The following is a 22,419-nucleotide window of genomic DNA, read 5'->3' as shown; positions in this document are numbered from 1 at the left end:
TACGTCTGCACTACCCTGAAACATTATTCCAGGGGCAGTGGCTTGTGGGGGAGATGAGTGGTCCATGCAAAAGTTAGTCTGTTTCTCTCAATATTAACTGTGCTTCAGAACCCCTTAGGAATTTATAAGGGGAAAATGTGCCTACCACCACCACCCCCATTTGCTCCTCAACCAGTCTCTTCCTCATGAACAGATCCCACCATCCTAAGGAAGACCTCCTTCTGGGAATGGGGAAACTATGCTGCAGAGGCAACATTCCCATCATCTTGAGTCCCAGGCGAGGATCCATAGGGTTTTGTCCCATTGGTCCAGGAGGCTTTTGGCCTTTATTATGATTTAATTTTTCTTCATTAACTAAGCAGTTAATATGGCTGCTTCCTCATTCATCCATCCAGCATAATATGCAGATTCTCTCTCAAAGTTTATGTTCAAAGCCAAATTTTCTGGTCAGTAAAGAGTTTAAGACGTACTGCCAACACTTGCTGAGTCACAAAGTGATTTTAGTCGCTGCTTCTTATTTTTGTCCTTGTCATTTCCCTGAGCATTCTGTCCAGAAGCAATGGCCTTTCGCTATCCTTGCATACTCGATCTGAGAAAACGTTGCTGATGCTTTTGATAGCGACTGGAGGTTGATTTGTCTTGAAATATTTATTTAATCTTTGTTTCAGTTACAATAATTGTATTCTGTTTACTTCTTTTTCCTCATCCTGATTCCTTCCTAGGTACCTCTCAGCAACATGCAACCACATGAATGCAAGTTGGGCTGACTTTTGGGAAGGATATGTCTTAAATTTCCAAGAAGTGATGTAGCTTTTTCCATCTCCTACTCAATTACTTCAGTCATTGTTTTCATGAGAGGGATTTATGACTATTGTGAATGGAGAGCAAATGTTTATGCTACTGCTGTCATGGGCTTTGGTACCCATGAACATTTAGTGGGGCTAGCATAAAAGAGAGCAATATAACTTTTATGAGTTCATGCAATTGTGTGAGAAACGACAATGAGTAGAGCTCTGTGAACAGTAGGGGAAAAAACTGTCCATAAATATTTAATCCTAGTGGAAAGTGAGCTCTGTGAACAGCAGGGAAATACTGTCCGTAAATATTAATTCCTCTTGGAAAGTGAATGTTCCTTCAGTTATATTTGTGAACCTTTCCTATTCACTTTTCACAAACATTTGCGCAATCAAGCTTTACTGGTGTAAATACTTGTGAAAAGTTTCAAAGCCTGACCATTCTGTCATCACCAAAAGCTCATTTTGAATTGTAGATTCAGTTTTAAAATGAGCAGTTTGCAATTCCCGGCATGGTGGTGGTTGAGTTAATTTTATTACAGTAGCACCACTAAGATTAGGGCACTCCTGTGCTAAGTACTGTATGACTGCAATGTAACAGGCAGTCCCTCCGTCAGAAGTTTTACAGTTTGAACAGAACAGGGCAGTTCCAGCTCTTATGAAAGTCAATGGAAAGATTTCCATTGATTTCCGTGGCACTTGGATTGGGTACTATACATTGGAATTACAATGGCCACTGCTAAACTGCAGCCACATCTTGAGTGAAACAACGGTTCTGTTAGCAACACTAAGACAACGAGACAGATATTGAACAATATTAATCCAACTGAATTCCCAGTGGGAATTTAGGAGGGAAGAATGAAATTTCCTGTGCTGGAATCTGTCAGAGGTACTGGAGTTTACACTTCTATGTTTATGAACTGTACCATGGACTAGTTAATGGCTACAAGTGGTCCGAACCTTGGTTTCATGTGTCATCTGACATATGGAAGCTGCAGCATTACAGCCCCCTCTGCGCTTTGGTGCTGACTCTGAGACAAGAGCACCTCCTATTGAATCACCAAACACCACTTAATGCAGCACCTGCAGTGTGTGAGATCCGATGAGCTCCAAGATTGAGTCTCTATTAAGACTGATAGATTCTACGTCTATTACTGCCTTCATGATGATCAATGAGGCTTGGGATTAGGAACAAAGGAATATCCCATTCTTGACCCTTATGGAAAAGAACTTCAGAGAGGTTTGAGAACCATCCTATGGAATTCAATACAGAATTATATTCCTATTATAGAATTGTAAATGGTTTAAAAAGCCTAGTGCCAGGATTTCTTTCTTTATTACATTCTAACATTTGTATATTATATTAAGATCTCTAGAACCCTAATGGTTTATCCTGGTTAAATTCTATAAGGCTTTTGAATAAAGAAAAATGTTATCAAATTTGTCTTTGAGAAACATTTGAGATTATTACAGTAGTTTGCATGTGGCCAAATAAATAATGCATGAAAATGCAGAATGTGGTTAGTGCTTTTTCTACCTAAATTTCAAAAGGTAACTCTCTAGTCGGTAACCTCCCTGATTTCCCTTCCCCCTGCCACCCACCCCCAGCTAAATGGTAGAGGTGTGAAATTTCTGAACTAAAAACTATAACTAATTCTAGTCAAGTAATTACATTATTTTATTACAATTAAGAAAATACATAATTTCAAGTTCTCAAGTGACTATGGGTTAAATATTTTGTGCATCTTGGTTTGAACTAAATGTTACACTTAAATACACCTCTACAGTTGAGCTGATTTAATCAGCAGGTGGCTTCACTGGGGTTGCGTGACTAAAGGAGAGCAGAATTTGACCTTGCAACTTACAGAAACCACCTTCTGAGTAACTGTATTGGATGAGTTTATGAATGGATGTTTATTGAAGACTGAGGGCCTGATCATGTAAAGTTTTGTATCAGACATGTCTTGCTTGTGGGGCTTTGCAACATGACAGCAACCACAAAGACTATTAAAATCCCTTTGTATCACACACACTCACATACACACAAATCAAACCTCCTGCACAAAGAGGTGCCCTCAAGAACAATCAATACACGCTTATACAGCAGCATGTATGATGCGTGAGCTACTTTAAACCTTGTTCTGTAAAATTCACAAAGTGCTGTTGCCTTTCATTTTTGCTGGATTGTGCCAAATGAAGATGTATTTTTGAACAAATTGCCAGCGCAAACAATGCCATCAGTTACCCCTGTGCAAATTTTACGTTCAGTGAGGTTATATAGGAGAGAATTTGACTCATATACTACCAGACATTGTTGAAGAAGGTGGATTTTGTTTAGTGTGTTGAGACTTTTGTGGTAGTTTTATTATAGATCTCCGGATATTCTTGTGTTTTATTTTGATTCTAGTACCCAATCCAGAGAAAGCCTGGTGTACTGCAATGATCAGCACAATGAATTCTAGTAGGAGCTTTCACCTGTCTCTGTATTATTAATTACCAGCATTAACTCTAGCTACCTTTGACTAGTAAATGCAAACTTTTCCCAATATTAGGGATGTTTGGATCAGGCTCACCTTCTATCTTAGGTTTTCTATAGTGCCCATCACCATACTTTCAATACACATGTATTGTGCAAGAAGTTCTGCAATAATTTTCTGTTGGGTCATCAATAAATCAGCAATTGTCCCCAGTTCACTGACACTCTAGGAATTTGAAAAGTGGACCAGTCCAGCTTCTAGTTTCATCCAGATACTCTTCTTCTGCTTTATGAAAGTTCTTTCTTCTGTTTAGTGTCCCTTGAAAACAGTCCACATGAAATCTATAAGGATACAAAGCACTGCATTAACCTAAGTGGGCATCTGTGGCAGTCACTAGTAATAAGAAAAAGAGACTAAGCCAAATGCTCCACTAGACCAAAAGGGCATAATATACCTGTGCATACATTTAATACAAAAAGCCATTTGATAGGATGTTTTAGTGAAAAATTAAACAGTGTTCTCTCATTCTTGTGCTACCTTTCTTTATGCAACAGACATCAAACACTGTGACTGAAACAAAATCCAACACATTCTCATCCAAACAAGCACAGGCAAATCAAAATCCCTTTCATGGAAATTAAGCTTCCAACCAAATAGGCAGCTGCATGACACTGTAAGTGAGTGCATTAGCCTATCAACCTGAGGCGTGGAGGTTTAATTCCTGGCATTACGTAGAAAGGCAAACAAATGTTGAGGTCTTCTCCAAGTCCATATTTGTGCACACAAACAAAACACACCCTACATTTGATCATTAATGTTCAAGGGAGGGCCAGGTCGGGAACAGCAGGCTTGATGCAAGTAAGGACTGAAGTGCGTTGACAGAGCTCTGTGGGGCAGTTTGCACAATGCCTACAGCCATGCCTGTCTCACATCAATGTTCGTTAGTCCCTGATTTTGGTGAACACTAAATTCATTCACTCGTTGATTTAAAATAAGTTAAAATCAAAGGACCAGTTTGACTCCTCCTCCTTCACAAATGAAGAGCATAGAGAGCCAGCAGATCCTGTTCTAGGAGTCACTGAAGGTGTGGATCCCACCTTTTGCGGTATCATTCTGCCCTTCCTTTCCCTCTACAGAAGATCTACGTTGGGCTTTAAATGGGGGTTATGCGCCACTGGCATTGGTGCTGGAATTAGGGGGGCTGCCGCACCCCCCTGGCTTCCACTATATACAGGGTTTACAGTTTGATTCAATGGCTCTCAGCACCCCCACTAAACAAATTGTTCCAGCTCCCCTGTCTCCCACATGAATTCCACAGGACTTCGCTAAATAAGTTTACGTTGATCGTGACAGCATTAACTTGACCACGCCTCTCTGGGACCACAATTTAGGAGTAAATTTTGAGGACATGACCAACAGCCTCAGGGGACAACCTGTCAACACAGCCCTTGCAGAAAACATGCTGGCAGATCACCATAGAGGGGTTAGGATCCAGTGACAGGCCCTAGCTCTCTTCATGAATGATCTGTACTTCAACAGACCCCTGAGATACGCATGGGTCTTGCTTGAAGAATGCACTGGAGACTTTCTGAGGAGAAGTTAGGAAGGATGGCCTACTGAATAATGCACTAAACTGGGACTCGAAACCTGGATTCAACTCTTGGCTCAACCACAGACTTCCTGAGTGATCAGGATTAAGTTATTTAAACTTTGCAGTGCCTTAGTTCCCTTGCTATAAAATAGGAGAAATTATTTCCAATCCCATGGGTGTTGGGAGGAAAAAATTGTGAGGTGCACACATACTACAGTAATCAGGGTCATATATTCTGGGATAGGTAGAGAACCTCATAGAGTTTCTTCGCTTGAATGAGAGTAGCTTTCACAGTACTTTTGCATTTACTATTGCAAATCTAAGATTCCTGCTACTGTTCACAGCTATTATAGTTAGCCTACACTTACTAATTCCTCTTTTCCCATAACTCTTAGGAAAATATCATTTTCTTTGCTTTTAAAGACACACAGATAGTTGAAAAAAATGTCCCATTACTCTTCAAAATCTTGGAGCAAATAAGTGGATTGTCTCACTGAGGTAACAGGAAACTTTTAAATTATCTTCACTTTAAATGTGTTTCTCTATCCTTTTCTAATTTCCACTACCATTTTTTAACCTTTGGACAAAGGATGAAGGAAAACGTTGGATATTAGTGTGAATACATTATACATTTTACTTGTGCAGTAGTTGATCTATTCTGTTCCTGGAAAATTGATTTTTATTAGCTTATTTTTAAGTTTACCTTGATCCAGTTCCAGATCTTACATACCTACCTCACCACCAGATTAGCTTCTGATAATCTTTCTGACACTGAGATTTTATTCTTTAACTGCTCCTGAAATATGAATTATGAACAGGATTGATTTCATTTCGTCTTTTTGTCTGACCTTAATAAATGTCTTATTTTGAACAGATGAAGTTGTACCTTACCACCCCGTGAAATTACATGACTGAAATTATTAGTTACATACATTAACAGAAGCACTTTTATGTATGTGTGGCAATGTATAATATATAATGCACGTGTTTATATAAATTTGTTATTACATCCGGCAGTGTGTATCACACAGTTCTGTGATTTATCACATGGACATCACCTCCCTATAGGTAGTGTGTGTGTCTGTGTGCGTATATATGTGTGTGTGTGTGTGTGTATACACACACACTACCTATAAGAAGGTGATGTCCATGTGATAAATCATAGAGCTATGTGATAAAAACATTTATCATACATCTTTGACCTTCTCTCTCCCGCTCCACTGGAACATCTCACATTCCAAAACACTGGACAGTGACAACCTGCACAGACAACCAAGTCACTGCTCTGCAGATCTCCTGAATAAGGAGCTGAGCCAAGAACGCTGCTGACGAAGTCTGTGCCCTTGTGGAATGGGCAGTCAGGATAGCTGGTGGGGGAATACCTGCCTGTTCGTAACGTGTGCAAATGCACAATGTGATCCAGGAGGAGATCCTCTGAGTTGAGCTGGGAAGGCATTTAATCCCATGCTGCACCATGTACGTGCATGCGGCCATATAACCTAAAAGTCTGAGGCAGAAACAGGCTGTCGTAAAGGGGTGGTTCCTGACATGCGCTATTAGCGATGCCATTGTCTGAAATTGGCCCTCTGGGAAGAAGACCCTGGCCTGTGTGGAGTCAAGCACCACTCCAATTAATTCTATTCTTTGCACTAGAGTGAAAATAAACTTCTGATCGTTTAATAACAGGCCCAGAGCTTGGAAGGTAGACTGTATGAGGTGAATTTTGGATTCTACCTGAGCCATGGACTGGTCTTTGACCAACCAGTCATTCAGATACAGATAGACGTGCATATCCCGTCTTCTCAGGAAGGCTGCCACTACCACCAGGTACTTTGTAAAGATCTGCGGGGCCACCAACAGGCTGAACAGGAGAACCACGAACTGGTAGCGGGCTCTGTTCACGACAAACCTGAGAAACTTCCTGTAGCCTTGGAAAATTGAGATATGGAAATAAGCATCTTTTAAGTCCAGGGCAGCATACCAGTCCACAGGATCCAGGAAGGGGATGGAAGACAGGGAGACCATGCAGAACTTTAGGCTCCTGAAGTAGCCGTTGAGAGAGCACAGGTCTAGAATAGGTTGGAGATCACCCTTGGCTTTTGGGATTAGGAAATAGCAGGAGTAAAACCCTTTCCCTCTTAGGTCCTGTGGAACCTTTTCCATGGCCCCCACTCACACGAGGGTTTGCACTTCCTGGACTAGAAGTTGCTTATGCGAAAGGTCCTTGAAGAGGGCATAGAAATGAACTGGAGCATGTAACCCGTCTGCACCATATTCAGCACCCAGCAGTCTATGGTGATGAGAGACCACATCGAGCTGAAATGGGACAGGCAGTCTGAAAATAAAGGGGACACCGGATCCGGTAATGCGGGAACTGGTATAATGTTCTCGGGTGTACCATCAAAAGGAGTGTTTCGGGCCCCCTGAGTGCCTGGGAGGGCCTGACGAGAACACTGAGGTGGGCAGGGATGGCTGCCTATGCCTAAAACCCCTGTTGCATTTCTTATGCAGGTGTTGGTGGGACAGCAGGGCCAAAAAATGGCCAGGCTGCTGAGACCTATAATGCTTCCTCAAAATTGACAGAGTATAAGGCCCAGGGACTCAGAGGTGCTCACTTTCTAATGTCACCCCTGACTCCGCCTCAGGCCTCATCCCCATTCCACCCCTTCCCCCAAGGCTCCACCCCCCCACCCTGCCTCTTCCTGCCCTGTTCCGCCCTCACCCCCGAGCGTGCCCCATTCTCGCTCCTCCCCCTCCCTCCCAGCACCTCCTGCATGCCGTGGTACAGCTGATCACTGGCACGTGGGAGGCTCTGGGGGGAGGGGGAGGAGCTGATCAGGGGGGATGCCAGTGGGTGCTGAGCACCCACCATTTTTTTCCATCAGTGCCTATACAGGGACTTCAGGGTAGCTCTGGAGTCCTTCAGCCCATGGAGCTTTGTGTCCATCTGCTCCAAAAAGGATGATGTCCCTTCAAAGGAGAGGTCCTGAAGAGATTGCTGAACCTCAGTTGGGAGACCAGAGGACTGTAGCCACAAACTCCTACTCATGGATACCACTGAAACCAGTGCTTCACATCCTTCCTAGTGAAATAGTGTTTCCTAATATCCAACCTAGACCTCCCCCATTGCAACTTGAGACCATTGCTCCTTGTTCTGTCATCTGCCACCACTGAGAACAGCCGAGCTCCATTTCTTTGGAACCCCCCTTCTGGTAGTTGAAGGCTGCTATCAAATCCCACCTCACTCTTCTCTTCTGCAGACTAAACAAGCCCAGTTCCCTCAGCCTTTCCTCATAAGTCATGTGCCCCAACCCCCTGATCATTTTCATTGCCCTCCGCTGGACTCTCTCCAATTTGTCCACATCCTTTCTGTAGTGGTGGGCCCAAAACTGGATGCAATACTTCAGATGTGGCCTCCTCACTGCTGAATAGAGGGGAATAATCACTTCCTTTGATCTGCTGTCCAGTATGCCGTTAGCCTTCTTTGGAACAAGGGCACACTGTTGATTCATATCCAGCTTCTTGTACACTGTACACTGTAATCCCCAGGTCCTTTTCTGCAGAACTGCCGCTTAGCCAGTCGGTCCCCAGCTTGTAGCGGTGCATGGGATTCTTCCGTTTTAAGTGTAGGACTCTGCACTTGTCCTTGATGAACCTCATCAGATTTCTTTTGGCCCAATCTTCCAATTTTTTTAGGTCACTCTGGACCCTATACCTATGCTCCAGCCTATCTACCTCTCCCCCCAGCTTAGTGTCTTCCGCAAACTTGCTGAGGGTGCAATCCATCCCATCATCCAGATCATTGAACAAAAAGGGGGGTGTTGAAGGGGATGGGGAAAGCATGGGGGCCCTGGGCTGGGGGTGGGGTGAGGAGGAGTCACATGGAGGGTCATGTGGGGTGGTCATGTGCCCCCCCTTGTGTCCCTCCCATGCATGCAGTACCGGCAAGAAATGATTTTTACTTGCACCACTGGTTCTGATATTCAGGGCTGCGGGTTTTTCTTTGCAGTGTAGATATACCCTGAATATCCTGGAGGTCAGGGCCATCTCCCTGTTCTGTGGAGCTCCCAAGTACAGATACTGATGGACAACACCACCACAATGCATCATATAAACAAATGAGGCCAAACTGGGTCATTCCCCTCTCTGCCAGGAAGGCATCAGGCTGCAGAACCTTCCAGATGTGAATAGCAACCTCGCACACTTCTTAAGCAGCCATGCAATAACCAGCCACAGGTGGTCACTACTAAAAGCCATCGCTGAACCAAAATTTTGCCTCTATTTACCACAGAGGATGGCACCAACTGCCTGAATTACTGCCCCAGAGGCGGCATGAGCCAAGTCCTTATCAGAAGCCTTACTTGCTGCCAGGCTTTCTATATGCCTCTCCCCTCATTCCTAGAGTAATAGCCACGGTCTGATGGGATGGGGTGGGGGCACACAGATCCTGATAGTTCTCTATTAGTTGAAATATTTCTGGCTGACAGACCTCTTATAATAATAAATAAAGATATACCTATCTCTTATTATACCCACCACCCATGCCTGAGCATGACGGTGTGCTACTACCCCCAGACCCGCAGATGCTGTACCCAATGATTTGGTTGTTGGCTGGTTGAGCACTACTGACAGTCACTCTTCTCAATTGGTTAAAGAAAGTCTCATACAAAGCAGGAAGCCATCTACTGGGAAGCCCAACTTTTTCAAATGGCAATAGTTCTCCTTATGGGAGTCCAGCATAAGCTGGACCCAGGAGAAGCCCCAATACCAACGTTCCTTATGAAGCCTGCTGGACTAGCAGCCAGTTCAAAATCCACCTTACAGAAATACTGGTGTGTCATGCTCCAAAACAGTCATACTTAGTCGTCTCACAGCTGATGAAGTTAAGATGCAAGCTCCAAGCACTGCAGGATGGACCTCTGTACACGTCATTTCAGAGGGACCAGTCAAGACTGAGTCCACATCCATAGGCATGCGCAGCCCATTTCATTAGGGTGTGAACCCAGGGAGCCCCGCCCTAGCCCCACCCTAGCCCCGCAACCCATCCACTTCCTCCTACTTCCCACCCCCTGACTTCCCCCCTCAGAACCCCAACCCCCTCTGCTCCTTGTCCCTGATTACCCGCTCCTGGGACTCCTGCCCCTAACTGCCCCTCAGGACTCCACCCCCTACCTAAGTCTCCCTGCTCCTTGTCCCCTGACTGCCCCCCTAGGACCCTACCCCCTACCTGTCCCCTGATTGCCCCAACCCTTATCCACACCCCCGCCCCCAGACAGACCCCCCGGGACTCCCACGCCTATCCAACTGCTCCCCAACCCCTGACAGGACCCCCAGAACTCCCGACCCATACAACCCCCCCACTCCCTGCCTCCCCCAACCCCTCTCCACACCCCTGCCTCCTGACAGCCCCACCCCCAGAACTCCTGACTCATTCAACCCCCCCCAGCTCCTTGTCCCCTGACCACCCCCTCCAGAGACACCCCCCCCACTAACTTCCCCCCCGGGACCCTCCTTGCTCCCTGTCCCCTGACTGCCCTGACCCCTAGCCACCCCCCACCCCTGAAAGACCCCGGGACTCCCATGCCTCATCCAATCCCCGCTGCTCCCTGACTGCCCCCTCCAGAGACCCCAGCCCCTAACCACCACCCCCGGGATCCCACCCCCTATCCAACCCACCCTGCTTCCTGTCCCCTTACTGCCCCCACCCCTTATCCAACCCCCCTGGCCCCAGACCCCTTACTATGAGATGAGGCTCCTAGCCTCCCCGTGGAGCCAAATACTGCCCCGCAGGAGTGCGCAGCCCCAGCCCCCAGGGTGCTGTGCACGTGCCACAGCATGACTCATGGAGAGGGGGGAGCGTGGCTGACTCCCCGCGGAGCCTCGGCCCCCAGAGCGCTGCGCACGGCGGCATGGCTCCAGGGGAGGGGGGTAGCATGTCTGCCTCACCGCGGAGCCAAACGCTGCCCCGCGGGAGCGCACAGCCCTGGCCCCCAGAGCGCTGTGCGCGGTGGCATGGCTCCAGGGGAGGGGGGAAGGCGCCGGCGGCTTGCTGCGTTCAGCCGGGTGCTCCGGCCTGGGAGCGCAGACCCCGTGGCTTGCCGCACCGGGGAGTGGAGCCATTTGCCCACCCCTGCATTAGGGTGTGCCTGGGCACACCCGGCACACGCCTATGTCCACATCTTAAGGTAAAAGACAGTTACCTTTTCTGTAACTGGTGTTCTTTGAGATGTGTTGCTCATGTCTATTCAACAATAGGTGTGTGTGCTTGCCACGTGCACCGGTGTTGAAAGTTTTTCCCCTAGCAGTACCAGTAGGGGAGCGCACCAGTGACCCCTGGAGTGCCACCTCCATGGCGCAGTATAAGGGGCGCTGCATGCTTCCCCCAACCTCAGTTCCTTCTTGCCAGACAACTCCCACAGAGGGGAAGGAGTGTGGGATGTGGAACAGACATGAGCAGCACATCTCGAAGAACACCAGTTACGGAAAAGGTAACTGTCTTTTCTTCTTTGAGTGATTGCTCAGTGTATTCCACAATAGGTGATTCTAAGCTCTATCTGTTGGTGGTGGGTAGGAGTTCACAAATTCTCAGGACAGAGCACAGCCCTGCCGAACCCAGCGTCCTCCCCTGTTTGGGAGATGATCGCATAATGCGAGGAGAAAATGTGAACTGAAGACCACATGGCAGCCCTACAAATGTCCTGGATGGGGACATGGGCCAAAAAGGCAGCCGATGAGGCCTGCGTCCGAGTTGAGTGCGCCTTCACAATTGACGGCGGGAGGATTCCCACCAGATCATAACAGGTACGGATGCATGATGTGATCCAGTTGGAGAGCCGCTGAGTGGAGATCGGCCAGCCCTTCATGAGTTCAGCCGAGGCAATGAACAGCTGCGAGGACTTTCTCAACGGTTTAGTCCACTCCAGGTAAAAGGCCAGAGCCCGTCTCACATCCAGCGTGTGGCGGCGGCACTCCTCACCGGACGCATGGAGCTTGGGGCAGAGGACCGGCAAGAAAATGTCCTGATCCATGTGGTAGGCAGAGATCACCTTCGGGAGGAACGAAGGATGTGGGCAGAGCTGGACCTTATCCTTATTGAAAACCATGTACGGGGGCTCAGAGGTCAGGGCCCTGAACCTGTCCAACAGGAGGGAGGCTTTGGCAGACGTGGCGTCCAAGACCGCCCCAATAAACTCTATGCGTTGTACCGGGACTAAGGTGGACTTGGTGTCGTTTACCAACAGGCCCAAAGTGGCGCACGTGGACAGAAGGAGCGCCACGTGATCCCACACCTGCAACCAGGAGCTGCCCTTGATCAGCCACTCCTCCAGATAGGAGAAGATCTGGACCCCATGGTGCCTGAGGGAGGCTACCACCACCGACATACACTTTGTAAATACCCTGGGGGCAGTGTACAGGCCAAACGGGAGGGCCACGAATTGGTAGTGTTCCTGCCCAACCGTGAAACAGAGGACGTGTCTGTGCCCCTCGAATATATGGATGTGGAAGTACGCGTCCTGCAGATCAAGGGTGGCGTACCAGTCCCCGGGATCCAGGGAGGGGATGATGGAGGCCAGGGAGACCATGCAGAACTTGAGCTTCACCATGTACTGGTTCAGGCCTCGCAGGTCCAGGATGGGCCTGAGCCCCCTCTTTGGTCTTCAGGATAAGGAAATAGCGGGAGCAGTACCCATTGCGTCTGAACTCCACTGGCACCACTTCCACCACTCCTAGGCCAAGGAGCCGCCCCACCTCCTGCTCGAGCAGGGCCTCGTGAGAGGGGTCCCCCAGAAGGGACGAGGGCGGAGGGTGATTGGGTGGGGTGGAGGTAAACTGGAGGGTGTAACCCCAGGAGATGATGTTGAGGACCCATCAGTCCGAGGTCAGCTGCGACCATTCTGGGAGGAAAGCACACAACCGGTTGGAAAAGGGAAGCTTTATTGTGGGTGGATCCCTGATGAGAACTGGTAGGGCACCCTCGGGCGTCCCATCAAAACCGCCGTTTCCCTGACTGCTTGCCCTTGGAGGACCCAGGCTGGGGGACAGGCCGAGACTGCCTCTGCAGGCGCTTCTTATAGTCCCGTGACTTTTTATAAGGGGGCTCATATTTAGAATGGGTGGCCTGGGCGGAAGCTTGCTGCGGCTTCAACTTAGGTCTAGCTGGAGCCAGAACACAGAGACCCAGAGTCTGAAGCATCGTGCGGGAGTCTTTTAGGCCATGCAATTTATATCCATCTGTTCCGGAAACAGAGCTTTGCTGTCAAATGGGAGGTCCTGCAAGGAGGTCTGCGCCTCACTGGACAGCCCAGAGAGTAGGAGCCACGACACCCTTCTCATGGACACCGCGGCGGCCATCAACCGTGTGGCCATGTCCACCGCATCCGCCGCTGCCTGCAGAGTTGCCCTGGCAGCCGCTGTACCCTCCTCCACCAGCGCTTTGAACTCCTTCCTGTCACGCTCCTGTAGGGAGTCCTCAAACTTGGGGAAAGAGCCCAACAGAGTGAACTCATACCAGCCCAGGAGAGCCTGATGGTTCGCCACCCATAACTGGAAGCTTGAGGACAAATAAATTTTCCTTCCAAATGATTCCAGCCTCCTTGAATCTTTATTTTTTTGGAGTAGGGGCTGGTTGGCCCTCCCGCTCCCTGTGGTTGACTGACTTGACCACCAGGGAGTTAGGAGCAGGGTGGGTGTATAAGTATTCATGCCCCTTGGCGGGCACAAAACACTTGCGTTCCACTCTCTTAGAGATGTGGGCCAATGAGGACGGGTTTTGCCACAGGGCATTTGAAATTTTCACCACCCCTTCGTGGAGAGGCAAGGCCACCGTGCCCAGTACCGAGGCAGACAGGACGTTAAACAGGGAGTCCGAGGGCTCCTCCACCTCCTCTGCCTGAAGGTTAAGGCTTGATGCCACCCTTTTCAATAGCTCTTGGTGGGCTTTAGAGTCCTCCTGCGGGACGGAGAGAGGAGGGGCCGTAATCGCCTCCTCAGGGGAGGGCGAGGAGACGGGCGCAGTACTTTGCGTGTCCACCGGCACCGGAGGATCCACCACTTGGTCAGTCTCTGGGCACGGCGCTGAGGATGTATGTCCCACCGACTCCTTCCTTGGAGGCCAGGAAAGGGAGGCTGACAGTCGTTCTGAGGCCCCGGCCACCGAGCGAGCCCCAACTGGGGGCTGTGTCAGGGGCCATGGTGCCCACTGGTACCATTGTGCTGGCCACGGGGCCTGGTGCCACTGCACCTGCACCTGCTGTGGCACCAGCAGAGCAGGCTGTTTGGCCTGGCTGGCCTGACCCATCGATGGACGGCTATGAAGGGAGGCCGGGCTGATGTACGACCTGCCACTGTCCTTGGACTGGGAGGAGCGGCAGCGCTGGGAGAGATGCCGATCTCGAGACCCCGACCCCGACGTGGAGGACTGGCACCATTGGTAACAGCTGCTCGGCAATCGGCTCTAGCGAGCAGATCTGCGACAGCAAATCACCGGCCATCGACACTGGGGGCTGCAGGAGCAGTGCTGGGGTGGGGTCCTGGAGCGAGATGACGAATGGGAATGGCATCGACAGTTGGGTCGTGACCAGCTACGATAGCCCCTCCGAGACAAGGACCTACGGTGTCATCTGCCTCAGTCCTGTTGGTGTTCACTCCTCGAGGTGGAGTGGTGCCTGGAGTCTCTGTCAGATGGAACCCAGGCAGCCACGACGGCGACCCACGTGGACTACGCACGGAACGGTTGCTGTGCAGCAAACGGCGTCGGGAATGTTCCCTTGACCAAGACCGGTGCGACTGCAGAGATCCCAACGGCGGCTTGCCTCTGGACCGCGGGGCCAACATTGGCAGTGCTCCTGGTACCGGCGTGGACATAATGTCCCGGGCTGCCTGCAGGGCCTCCAGTGTGGAGGGCATCCAGAGAAGCCTGCTCTGAATGGGCCGGGCTACTCCGCTCGACTTGAGTAGGAGGCCTAGAGGCCGATGGGGATTGAGGAGTGCCCAACATGGGTGAGCCTCTGCCCCAGTTTTACTCCGGTGCCACGGCGGAGAAGGCCTCTTCTTAGCCTTCTTGTCGTGCTCCATGGACGGGGAGTAGTGCCGACTAGTAGATGGTGCTGCGGGGTCGCCGCGCACCAACACCATGATGCCTGGTACCGACTCGGAGCGGCGCACTGGAGTCGGGGTCAGCGCTGACTCCATCAGGATAGCCCGGCGCCTAACATCTCTCTCTCTCAGTCCGAGGCTTAAACGATTTGTAACTCTTGCAGCGATTGCTGAGATGGGTTTCCCCAAAACAGCGTAAACAGTCCATGTGCTGATCACTCACTGGCATAGGTCGCCTATAAGTGTCACACGACTTAAAACCCGGGAAGTAGGGCATGCCCCTGCCCGGGGGCACTAGCTAAACTAAACTAATCAAACTAACTAACTATAGGTACCATATACTGAATGAACAAGAGTTCTGAGGACGAGCTACAGCAAAACTGGAACAGAGCAGTTCCGAAGCACCTTCACTGTCGGCAAGAAGGAACTGATGGTGTGGGGTGTGTGCAGCTCCCCTTATACTGTATCATGGAGGTGCCACTCCAGAGGTCGCTGGGGCGCTCCCCTATGCGTACTGCTAAGGGAAAAACTTCTGACACGGGTGCACATGGCGAACACGCACATCTATTGTGGAATACACATGAGAGATCACTCGAAGAATAAATTAACCTGTCAGGTTTCTTTCTGAAACCTCACCCAACACTGGGAGAAAGCGACATAGGCCGGATGTTTCAACAGCTTTGATCTATTAGCCTAAAAGACTTGGTCTTTTTAAAGTAGTTCCCTGCCTCTTTGTGGGAATCTCATCACAGAGAAGCTCTTAAATGGCTTATGTAATCTACTTCCATCTGCTAGTTGATGTGAAGTTTCTCTCCCCAGATAGCAAGGCATGCTCCATGTGGGTGCAGGCAGCATCTTCAGCCTGTTTTAGAAACGTTCCAGTATGTGAGGTCCATATGGCAGCAATGCGGAACGCGCATGAGGCTCAAGTGGGATCCACACCGACTATTGCATCTTGAAGAACCACGGTTCTAATGTAGCATAAGTAACTGTTCTTTCTTAAGCACGGGTCCCATATGAGGAGAGATTAAAGAGGCTAGGACTTTTCACCTTGGAAAAGAAGAGTAAGGGGGGGATATGATAGAGGTATATAAAATCATGAGTGGTGTGCAGAAAGTGAATAAGGAAAAGTGATTTACTTGTTCCCATAATATAAGAACTAGGGACTACCAAATGAAATTAATGGGCAGCAGGTTTAAAACCAATAAAAGGAAGTTCTTCTTCACACAGCACACAGTCAACCTGTGGAACTCCTTGCCTGAGAAGGTTGTGAAGGCTAGGACTATAACAGGGTTTAAAAGAGAACTAGATAAATTCATGGAGGTTAAGTCCATTAATGGCTATTAGCCAGGATGGGTAAGGAATGGTGTCCCTAGCCTCTGTTTGTCAGAGTGTGGAGATGGATGACAGGAGAGAGAGCACTTGATCATTAGGTTCACTCCCTCTGGGGCACCTGGCATTGGCCACTGTCGGTTGACAGGATACTGGGCTAGATGGACCTTTGGTCTGACCCAGTATCGCCGTTCTTATGTACCAATATTCTACTGCTGCCTGTGAATGTGTGTCATGCTCCCCTCCAGTGGCTGGCCAGCAAAGGGACTAGCACTCACTCCTGTAGCTAAAATAGTAAGAGCCTTAGCTAGGGATCTGAATCTGAAAGTGTTCAAACCCTGCTGCTGAGCTTCATGAGGGGACTGCTATAGCTGAGTGTGATTCACTGAGTGATAGGGTGTGAATCACCAAAATTCACATTTCAGCCATTTGGCTTGTATAACCCACTGGTCAGCATGCGTTAGACATCCCTCTCTGTACCCCATCCACAGAGCATGTGTCAGCTTTCAGCGCAAGCTGTTATTGCGCATGACTTTTAGCTCTGGATGTCATTGGTTCAATCCTTGATGTTAGCCAAGATTTTTGAAGGCTGAGAGCTATGCTGCCTCCTGCCAGGGAGGGCAGAGGAACAGAAAGTCCAGTAGGCAGGCACACACACTCTTACATTCCAAAGCAAAATCTTAAGAGTGAGCTGAAGAGTATTAGGCCAGAACTTCCCAAATCCATGAACGTGTGCCAGTCAGATCTCCTGATCTGTAGAGATAATTGATGTAAAAGAGTTTGCCTTAGAGCACAAGTTTGAAGCTGGGATATGTGTTGTATTGTATACTATATGAACGTGGAACGCCATGCGAAAGTTTTTCCCCATAACTTTTTATTTTTCTGCTTCTGCATTTTTGGATGGATGGGATATGTCCTGTTGCAACTGTAGCTGCCAGTAAATTTGTGTGTGTTGTTATAAGGTGTTAGTTCAGGATTGCTGTGTTACTCTCAGTGGCTCTTGATTTTTGTGCAAAAGTCATGCATTTCCCCCATACACAAATGCGTCAGTTTCATTTCCCCTTAAAAATAAATTAAAAAAACCCAATGTCAGCAGTTTAGCAATCACGCGCAAGCTTACAATAGACCTTTGTAAGGACAGTGTTTGATATAAGGGGGATTTAGTAACGAAACAGATTCTAGTTTAAAGTTTGCAGGTCTTTACTGTGGAAACGTCCACTGTTAAAAAAACAAACAAAAACCTAAAGCTGAAATCCCGCCCCGCTCCCCCCTCCAACTTGTGCTACCTGATCCTTTTTTTGCCTGCACTTTACTCATGTATTCTCTTCTTCAGTCTTTCATAGTCCCAGCCCCCCCCCCCCCCCCCCCCAACTATAATCAGAGGGTCAGGAGAAGATCCTATGGTCCAAGAAACCATCTTCCCCATCATTTATGTTAACTGCCTGACCTAAAGCAATAATGGGCCAATGCCGAAGTAGTGGGTTTGTGACTGTGTCACTTACTGAAGGCTGAATTATAATCTTAGGGCTTGTCTACACAAACACTTAGTGTGTGGCAAGCCTGCCGCCAACTGTCTGTGTGGACCTTGCTGCCATGCACTAAAAGTTCCATAAGGAGATTTGATCTACCCCGCTTTGAAATGGAAGTAGGGAACTTTTAGTACACGGCAGAAGGGCCCGCATGGACACAGTGCACAATAAACTAATTGTGGCGGGGGGGCGCTTTATAACCCAGCTTGCTGCATACTACATGTTTGTGTAGCCAAGCCCTTAGAAGCCACCCTTTTAAAGGATTTGTGTAGCTGAAAAACAGCCTATCCTGTTGCTGTTGTTGCTTGCAGTAAGTTTCCCTTATCCTGGAGCAGCTTACTTCCTCCTGTGTATATAGGTAGCTACTCTGGCCCATGAGTGCAAAGTGGAGGGGGCAGGACTCCTCCCACTCTCTAACTCCTCCCTGCCCACCAGCTCCCAGTGGGCAGCCTGGGGTGAGCAGCCCTGCACTCCCCGCTGCAGCCAGCGTGGGGATCTGTGCAGGAGATGGGGGTGGGGGGGAGATTAGTCCCTGTGCAACTAAGCCCGCTACTCTAGCCTGGCATGGTGGAGGGAGGGTGACAATCTAGCCCTGAGTAAGTAAGTTTGTCTGAGTAAGCACCGTACAAAAATAGTGTGAACAGGACTTAGTCCACAGGTAGCAAATGAGATTTTTAATGCCATTCTTTGCTGTAATGCAGCATCTGGTCCTATGGCTTCATTTCAGCTCTTGGAGTTGTTCTGCACTACCTCTGGCGTTTGGACCCCAACGCTGACTGCTATACTCAGCTATCTGTAACCCTCCCACTGACTGCAATAGAGGTTTGTTTGAGCAAGGACTTCATGCCTGAGCCCATTAAGTCTGTTATTGTTACTGGCAATTTATTCCATACCCCAGCACCCCCCTCCCCCCCCAAGAGAAAGCAACAAACTTTTTATTTTAGCATCAGCTTAAAACGTTTGGGCTAGATCCTTAATACTCTATGCACGGAGAGAAAGGAATGCTGCTGGGCCATTGGTTAGGGAGCTGGGGGTGCGTGTGGGTTCAAGTGTCTGCTCTACCCCAGACTGCCTGTAGGATTCTTGGGCAACTCACTTAGGGCTAGATCTACAAAGGGACTCAGGCAGCTTTGTACATATTCATCTGCGAACCCTTAGGTGCCTACAGGGTTGGGTTGCAGCTGAGTGGGGGTTATGAGGATGTCAGTTACACCCAAAGTGTCAGTTAGGCTGTGGGACTTAGGTGCCTATCTGAGCACCCTAACCACTGGGTCACTGTCCATCATGGAGTGGAGGTCTCTCTGGGTATGCCTACACAGCAGGAGAAAAAGACCTGCAGCAGAAAGTCTCAGAACCCAGGTCAATTGACTCAGGCTCGTGCTGCAAGGCTAAAAATAGCAGTGTGGCTGTTCCGGCGCAGGCTGGAGACCTCCCCACCCCTCACCCCCCATACCAGGTTTCAAAGCCCAGGCTGAATACACTGACCAGAACTGCATATCATAGGCCGAAAATAGGGCCAGAACCTCAGCCAGTGGCTCTGTTGACTTCAGTAGTACTAAGCTGATTTACAGCAGCTCAGAATCTGGCCCATTGTCTTTGCTGATTTTTTTTATACTGTGTGACAATAATTTCTCTGCATTTACATCCTGTAAGTCGAGAGTTTGCAATATGCCTAATTTGCTCTTTTAACAGCTACCAACCACTGTGCAGGGAGGTAACTACATTATCGACAGTCACTCCAAAGTCAGTTCTGATCTTCCTGGCCTCGGGGATAAAGTTACTGGGCCAGACTCATCATCCCTAGTGTAACTCCGTATATCACAAGAAGTTTGGCCCACTAACCACCAAGCACATTGCTTCAAATTATCTCCTGGGGATGGGAAAGGGGGGGCTCTTATCTTGGTTTACTGCTTCAGCACTTATCTGAGTCCTTTACCTCCTTATCTAAAACACCACCATCTTCCAGACACCCCTAATGTGTGTCATGGTTTTACTGCTACTGTCACTGTCCCGTTCTGCATTTTGCTGCCTTTTGTGATTCTCTCTCATTCCCGGAGCCCTGTGGTCATTGGTGCCAGAAGTCCATTGCAGGTTCCAGGAGCCTATTGCTTGCCAGCCCTTCCACTGCTTCTCCACTTAGGAAGGAACAATCAGTTGCACACATACAAATGGGAAATGACTGCCTAGGAAGGAGTACTGTGGAAAGGGATCTGGGGATCATAGTGGGCCACAAGCTAAATATGAGTCAACAGTGTAACACTGTTGCAAAAAAAGTGAACATCATTTTGGGATGTATTAGCAGGAGTGTTGTAAGCAAGACACAAGAAATAATTCTTCCGCTCTACTGTGCACTGATTAGGCCTCAACTAGAGTATTGTGTCCTGTTCTGGGAGCCACATTTCAGGAAAGATGTGGACAAATTGGAGAAAGTCCAGAGAAGAGCAACAAAAATGATTAAAGATCTCGAAAACATGACCTATGAGGGAAGACTAAAAAAATTGGGTTTGTTTAGTCTGGAAAAGAGAAGACTGAGGCTAGGTCTACACTACAGCGGACTTCCGACCTAAGATACACAACTTCAGCTACGTGAATACCGTAGCTGAAGTTGCGTATTTTAGGTCGGCTTACCTGGCGGTGAGGACGCGGGAAAGTCGACCGCTGCCGCGCTGCCGCCGACTCCGCTACCGCCTCTTGTCGAGGTGGATTTCCGGAGTCGACGGTAGAGCCATCAGGGATCGATTTTACCGCGTCCTCACGAGACGCGGTAAGTCGATCCCCAATAAACCGATTGCTACCCGCCGGATCGGCGGGTAGTGAAGACGTAGCCTGAGAGGGGACATGATAATACATGAAAGGTTGTTACATGGAAGAGGGAGAAAAATTGTCTTTCTTAACCTCTGAGGATAGGACAAGAAGCAATGGGCTTAAATTGGACATTAGGAAAAACTTCCTAGCTGTCAGGGTTGTGGAATCTCCATCACTGGCAATTTTTAAGAGCAGGTTAGACAAACACCTGTCAGGAATGGTCTAGATAATATAGTCCTGCCAGTCCTATGATTCTATCCATGTTCCCCCTCATCCCCTGGCTGCACCATCCTTGACTAATTAGTTAGATCAGGAAAGCACATGTACACATCTATTCTCCCATCTATATTTTCTTCTATTTTCCAGCACCTTCCACTCTGGATTTCCAGCTGGTAAAGGCCAAATTATAGCTGACCCCCAGCTCGAGAAGGCAGGGAAACAACAGTTTCCCCTTTTGTCCCACCACCCCAGGACAGGGCTGAGATCAGGCCCTCTGTTTTTCTATGTGCAGGGATTGCTCTCTCCTAGATCTCCTGGGTCACAATTCACCCCCACGGGAGCAGGCGCGAGCGATGGCCCCCACCTCACCTCCCCACCAGCCTTTGGTCTTGGTTACAGTGGAGCGAATGTTGCAATTTCTGAAGTGGGTGTGCTCCCTCCGGCCTAGAGGGGAGCTTTGGGAGAGCAGTGACTCCTGGTGGTCTCACTGCGGTGGTGTGGCAATTTACGTACATGCTACTCTCAGTGGAAGGCTGTGGTTGAAAGTCACAGTGCAGTTCTTTGCAGTATGTTCAACACACTACTGAGGTGCCAACTGCTTGGAGTGCCATAAATGCCACAGCACTGGCACCGGACCACACTACTCAGTGAGAAATCATGGGAGAATGAAGAACTACCTTAACAAGACTTGAACAAATGGAGCATCATCAGTCAGAAAAATTAATGACAGAAATCCCTCAACTCTCTGCTTCTAGCATTCTTTCCCCAAGTAAAACACTTTCAGTGGCATAGCATATACTGCAGATTGCATAGAAAGCATATTCATTAGGTCCAGAGGGGAGGACTTTGAAATGTCTGTAGCCCCAGGTGTCATGCTGTTCTGCCACCTTCTCCTCAGTGTAAGGCAAGTCTGACAGTGGTCTCAACTGGCAAAGGGCACCGCCTATGGAACTAGCAAGGAAAGCAAAGAAGCAGCGACTGAGAAGCACCAGGAGAAGCAAATGCAAGCCCAGATGCTCTCAAGTACCATCACTAGATCTCTCAGTTAGCTTCCTCCTAGAACTATGGCCGGCTCCTTTCCTCTGCTATCAATGGTGTTGACTGCATCTTTCTGATTCCCACCAACAGGGCTGAGTAACAGAAGATAATACTGCCTGTAACAGCATTAGTATAAAGTGGGTTCTCACAGTAAGAGATGAGCTAGTGTTTTTTGAGGGTAGACGTACAGCATTGGTCTGAGGTGGACACCTGCCCCTTGCAACCTATGTATGTCCTCTTGGGCAACTCCGCTGTGGTCATCTGAACGCAGAGGATGGCTCAATGGGAGCATACCTTGGAGGCTTATTACAGGAATTTCCCGTAACAAGTTGTTACAAAATTCTTCTTTCCACAGCAAGGAATGGGGCATCCCATTTACTAGGGAAGTGAAATGGCCCCAGCTCATGCAGTAAGACAGGAAAATAACAATTCTTTTTAGCTACCCAACTCAAAGGCACTGGCAAGGACTGGTGGGTATGTGCAGCATTTTGAAGATAAAAACAATAAATTATATTTGGCGCATCTAATGCCGTACATTT

The sequence above is a fragment of the Terrapene carolina genome, unplaced genomic scaffold (genome assembly GCF_002925995.2).
Source record: "Terrapene carolina triunguis isolate 2854851 unplaced genomic scaffold, T_m_triunguis-2.0 Scaffold84, whole genome shotgun sequence".
NCBI lineage: Eukaryota > Metazoa > Chordata > Testudines > Emydidae > Terrapene > Terrapene triunguis.
This window is presented reverse-complemented; position numbering follows the sequence as displayed.